Genomic DNA, 13,788 nt, shown 5'->3' with positions numbered 1-13,788 from the left:
TCTCAAAATGTCATCATATTGGCAAAGAACTTCCGTCCTACGAAGGTGCAGGTCGACCTCTTAAATAGGGGATTGACCTTCATACCAACGATTAACATAGGTAAGGGGCAAAAGAACCAATTGCAATTGGATATTCAAAATTACCATAGGAAAATAAAATTAGCTGTATTCTTTAAAAACGAGAACAATGAGGGCGGGATAAAATTTGCTCCATTTATGCCAAAATCGGTTTGGACACCACCGCCATATGATTTGCCTGAGGAAATCAGGTTATTAGTGGCCAAAGACTTGCAAGATTTTCGGGAAAAATTTAGATTTCATAAAGAGGGGCCAAATTTATCACAGGAAGAAGTGAGAGCACTGAGTGACTTAAGGAACAATAAGCATATTGTTATCAAGCCGGCAGACAAGGGTAGTTCGGTGGTGATTATGGGACGGGACCAGTACATTTTTGAGGTTCAGCGCCAATTAAAGGACACGATTTATTATAAAAAATTAAAAGAGCCGGTCTACTTAAAAACGGTACCGATAGTTCATTCCATTATAGACACATTAAAAAACAAGGGATTCATTAGTAGTAAACAAGGGCAATATTTAAAAGGGGATAAGGAACCGAGGGAACGGCGATTTTATATTTTACCAAAAATTCATAAAGATCCTAAAAGTTGGACTGTGCCTTACGAGATTCCCCCTGGAAGGCCAATTGTCTCGGACTGTGGATCGGAAACATATCAAACGGCAGAGTTCATAGATTATCATCTCAATCCATTGGCTGTCATTCACCCTTCATATGTGAAGGACACGTACCATTTTCTTGAGATTGTTAAACAATTGAAAGTTCCAGAACAGTCTATGCTTTTTAGTATAGACGTAGAGAGTTTATATACAAACATAGATATTAAATCGGGATTGGAAGTGGTTAAAAAAATCTTTGAAAAAAATCCAAACCCCAACAGACCGGATGAGGAACTTCTACAATTATTGGAGATTAATTTGACCAAAAATGATTTTGTATTTAATGGGAAATATTATTTGCAAATTAAGGGGACCGCAATGGGGAAGAGGTTTGCCCCCGCATACGCCAATATATTTATGGCTAATTGGGAGGAAGAAGCTCTGGCAAAAAGTCCCAAGAAGCCTCTTCACTATTTACGATACTTGGACGATATCTGGGGGATTTGGTGTCACACGAAAAAGGATTTTGAGGACTTCATGGAAATTCTTAATGGTCATGATCCATCGATTAAGTTAAAACACACAACACACCATCAGTCCATTGATTTCCTAGATACTACAATTTACAAAGGACCAGCGTTTGAGGGGAGTAACAGATTGGATGTTAAAGTTTTCTTTAAGGAGACGGATACTCATGCTTTGTTGTTTAGGACTAGTTTTCATCCACAACATACATTTAAGGGATTGGTGAAATCACAGTTATTGCGTTTTCACAGGATTTGTACTCAAACAAGCAGTTTTTGGGAAGCAGTAAAGATTTTATTTGGGTCCTTGAGAAAAAGGGGGTACTCGAGGTCATTTTTGAGACAATGTCTAAAAACCTTTAGGGAGGTAAAAGGCACATCAGATAACAGGATTATTCCTTTGATCACTAGGTACTCATCCATGAGTAAAACCCTAAACAGGATTATGAAGGACAATTATGAGGCCTATATACATAATACTGGAGTTTTGACTGATTTCCAGGTAATTTCAGCATATAGAAAAAACAGAAACTTACGAGATTATCTGGTTAGAGCCAAACTAGAACCTGTACAACAGGACAAAAGGGGACTCAAATTGGATTCATTTTCAGTTTTGACATATGTTAGAAATAAAATGAATAAGACAATCTATAAAATTAATCAAAAATTTACGCCACAAACTCAGAATTGTGTTTATATGATTTTCTGTACAAAGTGTGGGAAACAATATGTTGGAGAAACAAAGAATTCGATTAAGACAAGAATGTGGCAACATAGATACACAATTAAACATAAAAAAGAGATGTACACTCCCTTGGTTAGACACTTTATTTTACATGGCATACAGGCACTTAGAGTGGCAGGTTTACAGAGCAATTTATGTTGGTCAGACAAGCAAAGAAAAGGCTATGAAAGACGGTGGATTTTTAGGTTACAGACACAGGAACCGGTGGGTCTTAATCTTAAGTATAATTAAAGTTTAGCGCACAGTCAGATCACAGATGAGTACGGCATTTTTTCCCCCCCGACCCCTACCGTTTGGTTTGGTTGGAATCCTAACCCCAGAACACACGGGATTTTCCAATAAAGACCTAACCCTAACCCCAACCCTAATCCCAACCCTAATCCTAGCCCTAATCCTAACCCCAACCCTAATCCTAACCCTAACCCCAAATCCTAGCCCTAATCCTAACCCCAACCCTAATCCTAACCCTAACCCCAACCCCAAATCCTAGCCCCTACCCCAAATCCTAGCCCTAATCCTAACCCTAATCCTAACCCCAACCCCAACCCTAACCCCAACCCTAATCCTAACCTCAGTCCTGAAACCCAACCCCAATCCTAAAGTAGGGCCCCGACCTTAAGCCCTAACTCTAACCCTAATTCCTGGCTTTACACTTGTATGAAAACTAATATTTTTTTTGAAGAGGGGTATTTCTTAATCCTAGCTTGTTTTAGTTACTAATTATTTGGGTACGTTCAAGTATATGTTGATCTATTTATTTTCTTTGTCTAATACTAGTTTTTATATGTTTCTGTGTATAGATGTGTACATGTACATATGTATATGCATATGTTTTGTTATTTAGTATAACTTATTTTATATATTATATATTATATATTATATATTGTATATTATTTTTATAGATTTATATATATATATATATATATATATATATTTTAAGTATAAAACGGTATATAACATTAAATAATAGAATTTGTTATTATGATTTATTATATATTATTAGGTTATATCATTTTTTTTCATTAATAACACCCTGCTCTATATATGTTTTATATCTTACTATTTTTCATAACAAAAAAAAGGGAAGGAACATTTGGCCAACAACAAAAAAGATTTGGGAGAGAAAAGGGAGGGGCCGCGTGTGTGTGTGAGGGAGGCTGTATACAGGGGAGAGGAACAGAGGCTGCTCATTTCGGGTTTGGCTTTTGACAGAGCAACATCTCCTTATTGTTTGATGCCTGTAGCCAAACTTTTTTTTCCATTATTATTGGTGATTGTGCCCTAGCCTGAAGAAGACCGTAGCGGTCGAAACGTCGCGACAGGGCACAGTTTTTTTTGGGGAGTTTTCAGTTTTGATGCTGTTTTAGTTTGATTTTTCGTTTTGGATTATTGAAAACATTTCATTTAGTTACTTTACATTCTTAAAATTGAAAAAAACAACATAAAAATACAAAAACCAAAAAAAAGTAATAACAAAACAATAAAAACAATATTTTCATTTGTTTAAAACATTTTATTGTCACAGACAGAGATAAGTTTTGGTTGTTCATGAGCCATAGGGCTCAACAGCAGTGGACGGAGGTCCGCTACAATAGACGGGGAGTATCTTCCCGTAGCACGGTTTCTCAGGCACGGCCCGGGGATCGATGGAGAGCGGAATCACGAGGGATGGCCTGTGCATTTCCGGTCCCTCGAGAGGGGGTACCGGTTCCTTGCTTTTTCCCTAACCGGCCTGTGCCTCCCTTGACGGTTTCTGCTCCTGTTCGGTCCTCGTTGTCGTCCAGATATGTCGAACCCCAAACTGGATCTGATCCGGGACCCATAAAGAGGTCTTATGCGGATGTGGTCCGTCAGTTTCATTCCCGACCACTTCAGGGTCGAACTCATGGGCCTGGTCACCAGGAGGCTGTGAATTTGCAACGCAGACACCTCTTCACAGTAAGACAGCAACAGGTTCCACCCACTGATCCTAAGTTTGCAAAACTGGTGCGTTCCCTATATAAGATCATTAAAATGGTGCACCATCTGCAAAACGTTACTCCAGAGGCAGGCAAACAAGGTCCGAGAATGATTGCTCGTATGGTGGATATCTTGGCCTCCCTTATAAAGCCAGCCGTTCCAACCGAAAACACGGTGGACATGATAGTTGGAAATGCTAAAAATTGGGGGCATACTACGTTGGTTATTTTGCAAGATCACTATAGGGAGGGATTGGAGCGTATGTTGAAAGATTGGACTGAGCAGTTTGACCCTGATTGGAAGGCTGCTTTTGAGGTGGCCACGAGGTGGGCCAGGCGAAATCTACCCAGAGTAAAACAGGAGGTCTTGGACCACGCAGAGGCCTTGATCATGTCCTGTGGGGAAACAAGGGGGAACGAATGGGGGAAGGAGAGAGTTCCGAGGGGAGTCTCCAACAGGATGATGTTGAGAGGACGAGAAGACCAAGGGGAAGGGGGCTTTCAGATTCCCAGACACTGTTTCTGGAAGAAATAGTACAGGTCCATTCAGATCCAGTACCAGTGGTTCCAAAACAAAGAGTTCCTCCAAAACAAACAACAAAAACTCCACCAGTAGCCCGGGACACATGTACGGTTGCTACAATGACAGAACGGAGGGTTGAGGACTCAGTTAAATGGGAGGGGGAAGAGATAGGGGAAGGAGAATGGGACAAAGGCTCCCAGGGGGCACGGGAATCTCCTAAAGAACAGAGGACCTCTAGGAGGTCTCAGGGGCAAATTCCACATCCAGGTAGAGGTATGGAAATGGAGAGAAATCAGGAACAATTACAAGGGTGCATGACAGGAACAGATTCGAAAAAAGGGGGGACGGGGACGGAGGAGCCCTTTTTATTGGAACTAAATCCATCGACGGATTTGGATAAAACCCCAACATTGAAGCCCCAAGTCATACGACATTTGGTTCAGGTACACATGGATGCAGGGGCAATGGACCTCTTGGAAGACCTGCAAGACCCGCTGTCTCAAGACTCAACAGGTAGTCACACTTCCACCCCCAAATCCAATGTCTACAAGCCCACGAGACATATCAATACGGGTCGAAAGTTGGAGGACTGGGATTTAAGGGTCATGAAAAAATGGATCGTCTTGGGAGATTCCAATCTGTCTCGAATTCCAGCGCACTCCGTTCCAGACTTGCAGATTGATAGCTTTCCGGGGGCAAATTTTCGGCATGCCGAGGCCTTAATGGCAAAAGCTACCATCCGGGTGGGGGTGGAGAAAGTGGTGTTGGCATTTGGATTGAATAGTCGTACACAGAAGGCTAAGGAAACGGCCATCAAGCAGATGCAGGCTGCAGTTAGGACGGCGAAGAGAAGGTTCCCGGATGCCGAAATTTGGATCCCAATGATCAATTATTCGTCTTCCCTTGCCGTGCAGGAACGTGAGACCCTTCACAAGTTAAATGCACATATTTCTAGGAACATGCCGTTCATTGAGCCCCTGCATAGGGCCAAGTTCCAAACAGAAGCTGACCACCTGCATTGGACAAAAGAAACGGCTCGAGCCATCCTTGACCATTGGGTGGCGTTTTTAAACTTGGAAGCCCCATAAGCCTTGTGAAGGAGGGGCTGGAAGGGTCTCAACTCCCTTCTTCTCAAAATGTCATCATATTGGCAAAGAACTTCCGTCCTACGAAGGTGCAGGTCGACCTCTTAAATAGGGGATTGACCTTCATACCAACGATTAACATAGGTAAGGGGCAAAAGAACCAATTGCAATTGGATATTCAAAATTACCATAGGAAAATAAAATTAGCTGTATTCTTTAAAAACGAGAACAATGAGGGCGGGATAAAATTTGCTCCATTTATGCCAAAATCGGTTTGGACACCACCGCCATATGATTTGCCTGAGGAAATCAGGTTATTAGTGGCCAAAGACTTGCAAGATTTTCGGGAAAAATTTAGATTTCATAAAGAGGGGCCAAATTTATCACAGGAAGAAGTGAGAGCACTGAGTGACTTAAGGAACAATAAGCATATTGTTATCAAGCCGGCAGACAAGGGTAGTTCGGTGGTGATTATGGGACGGGACCAGTACATTTTTGAGGTTCAGCGCCAATTAAAGGACACGATTTATTATAAAAAATTAAAAGAGCCGGTCTACTTAAAAACGGTACCGATAGTTCATTCCATTATAGACACATTAAAAAACAAGGGATTCATTAGTAGTAAACAAGGGCAATATTTAAAAGGGGATAAGGAACCGAGGGAACGGCGATTTTATATTTTACCAAAAATTCATAAAGATCCTAAAAGTTGGACTGTGCCTTACGAGATTCCCCCTGGAAGGCCAATTGTCTCGGACTGTGGATCGGAAACATATCAAACGGCAGAGTTCATAGATTATCATCTCAATCCATTGGCTGTCATTCACCCTTCATATGTGAAGGACACGTACCATTTTCTTGAGATTGTTAAACAATTGAAAGTTCCAGAACAGTCTATGCTTTTTAGTATAGACGTAGAGAGTTTATATACAAACATAGATATTAAATCGGGATTGGAAGTGGTTAAAAAAATCTTTGAAAAAAATCCAAACCCCAACAGACCGGATGAGGAACTTCTACAATTATTGGAGATTAATTTGACCAAAAATGATTTTGTATTTAATGGGAAATATTATTTGCAAATTAAGGGGACCGCAATGGGGAAGAGGTTTGCCCCCGCATACGCCAATATATTTATGGCTAATTGGGAGGAAGAAGCTCTGGCAAAAAGTCCCAAGAAGCCTCTTCACTATTTACGATACTTGGACGATATCTGGGGGATTTGGTGTCACACGAAAAAGGATTTTGAGGACTTCATGGAAATTCTTAATGGTCATGATCCATCGATTAAGTTAAAACACACAACACACCATCAGTCCATTGATTTCCTAGATACTACAATTTACAAAGGACCAGCGTTTGAGGGGAGTAACAGATTGGATGTTAAAGTTTTCTTTAAGGAGACGGATACTCATGCTTTGTTGTTTAGGACTAGTTTTCATCCACAACATACATTTAAGGGATTGGTGAAATCACAGTTATTGCGTTTTCACAGGATTTGTACTCAAACAAGCAGTTTTTGGGAAGCAGTAAAGATTTTATTTGGGTCCTTGAGAAAAAGGGGGTACTCGAGGTCATTTTTGAGACAATGTCTAAAAACCTTTAGGGAGGTAAAAGGCACATCAGATAACAGGATTATTCCTTTGATCACTAGGTACTCATCCATGAGTAAAACCCTAAACAGGATTATGAAGGACAATTATGAGGCCTATATACATAATACTGGAGTTTTGACTGATTTCCAGGTAATTTCAGCATATAGAAAAAACAGAAACTTACGAGATTATCTGGTTAGAGCCAAACTAGAACCTGTACAACAGGACAAAAGGGGACTCAAATTGGATTCATTTTCAGTTTTGACATATGTTAGAAATAAAATGAATAAGACAATCTATAAAATTAATCAAAAATTTACGCCACAAACTCAGAATTGTGTTTATATGATTTTCTGTACAAAGTGTGGGAAACAATATGTTGGAGAAACAAAGAATTCGATTAAGACAAGAATGTGGCAACATAGATACACAATTAAACATAAAAAAGAGATGTACACTCCCTTGGTTAGACACTTTATTTTACATGGCATACAGGCACTTAGAGTGGCAGGTTTACAGAGCAATTTATGTTGGTCAGACAAGCAAAGAAAAGGCTATGAAAGACGGTGGATTTTTAGGTTACAGACACAGGAACCGGTGGGTCTTAATCTTAAGTATAATTAAAGTTTAGCGCACAGTCAGATCACAGATGAGTACGGCATTTTTTCCCCCCCGACCCCTACCGTTTGGTTTGGTTGGAATCCTAACCCCAGAACACACGGGATTTTCCAATAAAGACCTAACCCTAACCCCAACCCTAATCCCAACCCTAATCCTAATCCTAGCCCTAATCCTAACCCCAACCCTAATCCTAACCCCAACCCCAAATCCTAGCCCTAATCCTAACCCCAACCCTAATCCTAATCCTTTCCTGGACTGAGCTTATCATCTGGAGAGGAGACCTTCTGGAGGCGGATTTGGTGAATCCTTTGGACATTTCTACAGTGTTTTGGACATCAGACGGATCCTTTCTTGGTCCGGTGGGGTAAGACTTTTTGGCTCGATCCCTACACTAATCAGTTCTTGTCATGGCCACACTGAGTAACAGATTTACTGTCCTAGAGAACTTGCAAGCAGATGGGGTGGAGAATGCAGTACAGACATCACACACTACATTAAACAAACAATATTTTAAACTTATACAGATTGTACATCATACACAAACTATAAGTAATGCCATTCAAACTGATACTTTTCCTAGAGGTATGTTTAAGCAAGTAGACAGATTGACCAAATTTATTAAACCAGCGTGTCCTAATGATAAAGTCTTAAAGTGTGTTGCAGATAACACCAACCAGTGGATGCAGGGGAACATGCGGCTCCTTCTTGACCATTACACGGTGACCCAGTCTAGTTTGTTGTCCAACATTTATGATTGGCTTGATGGTTCTTGGGAACAAGCATGTAAGTGGGCCCGAAATCGTTACAAACATAGGCTGAAAGTTGATACTTTGACTGTGACCAAAAACTTAATTTTGGATCAATGTTCTTTGAATCAGGTGGGGACTGGGGTTCCCCCGTGTCCCTCTGCTGTATCTCCTGTGCAGGCCTTGCCGAACACGGATCCATCAAGACCTGCAGGTCACTCTGGTGAGCCCTCGTCGCGGATCTCCACAAACTCTATCCGACGGGTGTATCCGACAGTGGGGGGCGTGAGTCCCTGCAGGACCAAATCTGTCATTGTGGTTGAGGCTGATGTTCATCACTTGCCTGTAGAAGATTCGGTCTCTTTAGATCATGTCCCAGATGATACTCCAGTGCTTGGGGATAGAATGGTTGACCTACGGGTTGATGGCGAGACACGATTATGTGATTTGGTCACTAGTAATGTAGCTGTTCCAATGTCTCAAACTATCTTGCCCTGCACAGTAAATTTTGACTCCATTAGGGAGGCCGGTTTAGGATTAGATAAAGAGGCTATGATGAAAGGCGCAATAAAGGACTCAGTTCCCTTGACTAAGGTCTTACCTGAAGCCTCGTCTTTAGTTTCACTTACTCCCCGGTCTTCCGTGGTACCCCCAGATCTGTCTTTTTCACCAATTGCAGATACTTCAGTAGGAGATGTTTCATTCAAGGTGACCCCGGCTCAACATGCTGACATGGATAGAACCAGGGCCCCTCGCTTTCCCGTTAAACACCCTAGGTCCACCAGAAAGATTCAGGAGTGGCACCTGAAGGTTTATAAACCGGTAATATTTGTTGGAGATTCTAATCTGGCTCGTATACCACAGTTTTATAACCCTTCAGTACAGGTAGACAGTTTTCCAGGTGCTAATTTTCTACACATTTCTAAGGTCCTGCAGAAACTGACGCCCAACCCGAACACTCAGAAAGTGATTTTGGCCCTTGGTATTAACAACAAAGCTCAGCTGTTCCGACAGACTTCTAAAAAACAACTACAGGAATTGTGGAGATCTGCGGCGACGGCTTTTCCCAACGCGACAGTTTATACCCCTGTTATTCATTTCTCTGATCTGCTCCCTGCCTCTCAACAGGAGAACCTTAGAAAACTCAACGAGTTCATTTGCAATAATTCAAAGTTTCTTAACGAACTTTCTCCTCTCAGGTTCAGGGTAGACCCTAAGGATCCGGTCCACTGGACTAGGCAGACGGCGATCGACATCTTTACATATTGGTCTGACCAATTAAACTGCTGAGTTCGGAAAGGTGTATCTCCATTAAACACACCGTACAAAATAATATTATTAATCTTTCTAAAACATTTGTACTCACAGATTCGCAGGAACAGCTCTTGAGCAAGGGTTTGACTTTTGTGCCGACGCCACGGAGGGTGGTCCCTGGTGAACTTTTGGAAGACGTCCATGCCTTTAACAGAACGCTGAAATTATTGGATTGTTTTGATTATGTATCGAATACAGAACGTCTACCATTTCTTAATAAATCAAATTGGACCCCCAGAATTGAGACGATTTCTTCACCCATTTCAAAATTTATAAGGAAAAATCATAGTTCAGTAACTTCACTCAATTTGTCACTGTCAGATAGGGACAATTTGGTTGCAGATCAGAGATCAGCTTTAATACAATTAAAAAATAACACGGAGATTGTTATTAAACCAGCTGATAAAGGCTCTGCGGTAGTCGTCTTGGACAAACAACAATATCTATTGGAAGCTCGGCGACAACTTGGCAATACAGAACATTATGTCCAATTACCGCATTCGATACAAAATTCAACACAATCTTTATTGATTGACATTTTTCAGCAACTACAGAACGAGGGCTATATCAATCATAAACAAAAAATGTACCTTATAGGGCCGAATCCACCACGGTCCCGTCGCTTCTACTTGCTTCCGAAGGTGCATAAAGATCCCGAGGCATGGACTGTTCCTTTTGAGGTTCCCCAGGGTCGCCCTATTGTTTCCGACTGCGGGAGCGAGTCATACAATTCGGCACAGTATGTCGACCACTTTTTGAAACCACTCTCTCAAATTCATGATAGCTATCTTAAAGATACGTATGATTTCATTGAGAAGATTCGGGGCAAATCCTTCCCAAGTCATGCTTTTCTCTTCACAGCCGATATCGAATCGCTCTACACCAACATTGACATCGGTTTAGGCCTGAGCGCGGTCCGTGAGTGTTTTGGGAGACATCCGGACCCTGTCCGACCTGACGATTTGGTGTTACGACTGTTGGAGATCAATTTGACCAGGAATGATTTTGTATTTGATGATCAGTATTACTTACAAATTCAGGGCACGGCGATGGGCAAGATGTTTGCTCCCTCTTACGCCAACATCTATATGGCTCATTGGGAAAATTCACTGCTATCTAAACTTACAGAGGTTCCCATTCTTTATTTTAGGTATTTGGATGACATCTTTGGGGTCTGGCTCCACGGTTTGGAGTCGTTCAATTGCTTTGTTGCTCTAGCTAATGCACATCACAGGACCATTAGACTCAAGGCACACAGGCACATTGATTCGGTTGATTTTTTGGACACTACGGTGTTCTTCTCTCCTACGTCAGAAGACAGTAAGGCATTATTGACAAAAGTGTATTTCAAGCCCACTGATACACATTGTCTTCTTCACAAACATAGTTTTCATCCTAGGCACACATTCGCAGGGTTGGTCAAATCTCAACTGATTCGATTCCATAGAATCTGTTCCAGACGGGAGGATTTTGAAGGGGCCACTCGTACTCTCTTTAGAGCTCTTCGAACGAGAGGCTACTCCAAAAAGTTCCTCCGTAGAGTAAAAAACCACACCTTACACTATCTACGCAGTCAGGGACCTGCCGTGGGGCCGGACACCGATGATGTCATCCCGTTCATCACCACGTACAATATCCGGTCTAGAACATTGAATTTTACTATTAAAGATCATTTTCAAAAGACTCAGAGTGAACATTTACCGTTGCAGAGGTTTCATTTGGTTTCTGCCTACAGGAAGAACAAGAACTTGAAGGACCTTTTGGTCAGATCTTCTTTTTCCTCGGATCCTGCTGCGGCATCCCCGATCTGGACGACGCATTTCCGTCAGCCGAAAGTCCTGTGGACCGGTCCTAGGGGACACGTTATATTATCTCGTGTGTCGTTATTGACTCAGAATGTTGTCTACTTGATCACCTGTACTCATTGTAACCGTAGATATGTGGGGGAAACGGGCAACACGTTACAGGCACGATTAAAACAACACATTCGTAATGTCAATCTTCAAAATTGCAATACACCACTTGTATTGCATTTTGCTTCTGTGAACCTGGTGCATTTAATTATTTTTGGGTTGGAGGCGAATCTTTTGTGGTCTTCTGGGGAAAGGAAACGAAGGGAGGCTATGTGGATCAGGGAGTTGGCTACAGTTTATCCAGAGGGCTTTAATGTTGGGGACCGGGAATGGGTTGGGTCAGGAGATTTGGTTGGGTAATGCATGGTACTATCTTAGCACTTTTTTTTCTTGGAGTGATGTATTGATGTGAGTGATTTTTGGAGTGATCACTTGCAGTGATTGAATATGGCTCTTATATACACTTTAGCACTTAAAACCATGCATAGCCATAGATTTATTCTCCTAATCCTGGGGTTAGGTGGCTTTCAGCCTCCTATCCCTTGTTTAGAGCAGGGTTTAGGTTTTGGTCTCTTCCCCCTCCCCCCCTTTTTCACACCCCCAATTTCATACCTAACCATAACCGGTTACATCATTTTTCAACCTAAACATAACCTGTTTTCTTCTCCAGAAGTTCTACATCAGTCCTTAACCTAACCATAACCAGTTATTTTTCTATAGAACCTCTAGATCAGTCCTTAACCTAACCATAACCTGTTTTTCCTTCTTTAGAACTTCTACATCAATCCTCAACCTAACCATAACCGGTCCCTTTCCCTCAGAAAACCTTTCCCTTTCCTTCCCCTTCCCCTTACTTCATACCTAACCATAACCGGTTACATCATTCCTCAACCTAAACATAACCTGTTTTCTTCTTCAGAAGTTCTACATCAGTCCTTAACCTAACCATAACCAGTTATTTTTCTATAGAACCTCTAGATCAGTCCTTAACCTAACCTTAACCTGTTTTTCCTTCTTTAGAACTTCTACATCAATCCTCAACCTAACCATAACCGGTCCCTTTCCTTCAGAAAACCTTTCCCTTTCCTTCCCCTTCCCCTCACTTCATACCTAACCATAACCGGTTACATCATTCCTCAACCTAAACATAACCTGTTTTCTTCTTCAGAAGTTCTACATCAGTCCTTAACCTAACCATAACCAGTTCTTTTTCTATAGAGCCTCTAGATCAGTCCTTAACCTAACCATAACCTGTTCTTCCTTCTTTAGAACTTCTACATCAATCCTCAACCTAACCATAACCGGTCCCTTTCCTTCAGAAAACCTTTCCCTTTCCTTCCCCTTCCCCTCACTTCATACCTAACCATAACCGGTTACATCATTCCTCAACCTAAACATAACCTGTTTTCTTCTTTAGAACTTCTACATCAATCCTCAACCTAACCATAATTGGTCCCCTTTCCCTTAGAAAACCTTTCCCTTTCCCCTTCCCCTTCTACCCCCTTCCTTTCCCCCCCTTCTCCCCCCCCCCCCCCTTCTTTTTTCATACCTAACCGTAACCGGTCCCTTAACCTAAATATAACCTGTTTTTCTTTCTTTCTTCGGAACCTTTTACATTGGCCCTTAACTTAGCCATGGCCAGCTTCCTTCTTTACAGAATTGCTACATCAGTCCTCAATTCAATCATTGGCGACTTTCTTCAGAACTCTTTCTTTCCTACATTAACCTTCAATCTGTTACTTTTTCTTTGGATGATTATTATTTGTCATTAGTAATTTATTTTAATATAAAGGGTTTTTGTTCTTTTTACAATTTTCACACACACACACCCCCCTTTCTCTTCCCCCCCCCCCTTTTTTTTGTCCACTGTCTCCATCCAGGTTTCTTTAGGCCAGTGCATCTAAAAGGGACCTGTTCCCCTCATTAAACATCTCTTATCTTAAACCTAACCCTAACCCCAACCCCAAATCCTAGCCCCAACCCCAAATCCTAACCCTAATCCTAACCCCAACCCTAACCCTAACCCTAACCCTAATCCTAACCTCAGTCCTGAAACCCAACCCCAATCCTAAAGTAGGGCCCCGACCTTAAGCCCTAACTCTAACCCTAATTCCTGGCTTTACACTTGTATGAAAACTAATATTTTTTT

The sequence above is a fragment of the Tachysurus vachellii genome, chromosome 23, assembly GCF_030014155.1.
Source record: "Tachysurus vachellii isolate PV-2020 chromosome 23, HZAU_Pvac_v1, whole genome shotgun sequence".
NCBI classification, from domain to species: Eukaryota; Metazoa; Chordata; class Actinopteri; order Siluriformes; family Bagridae; genus Tachysurus; species Tachysurus vachellii.
This window is presented reverse-complemented; position numbering follows the sequence as displayed.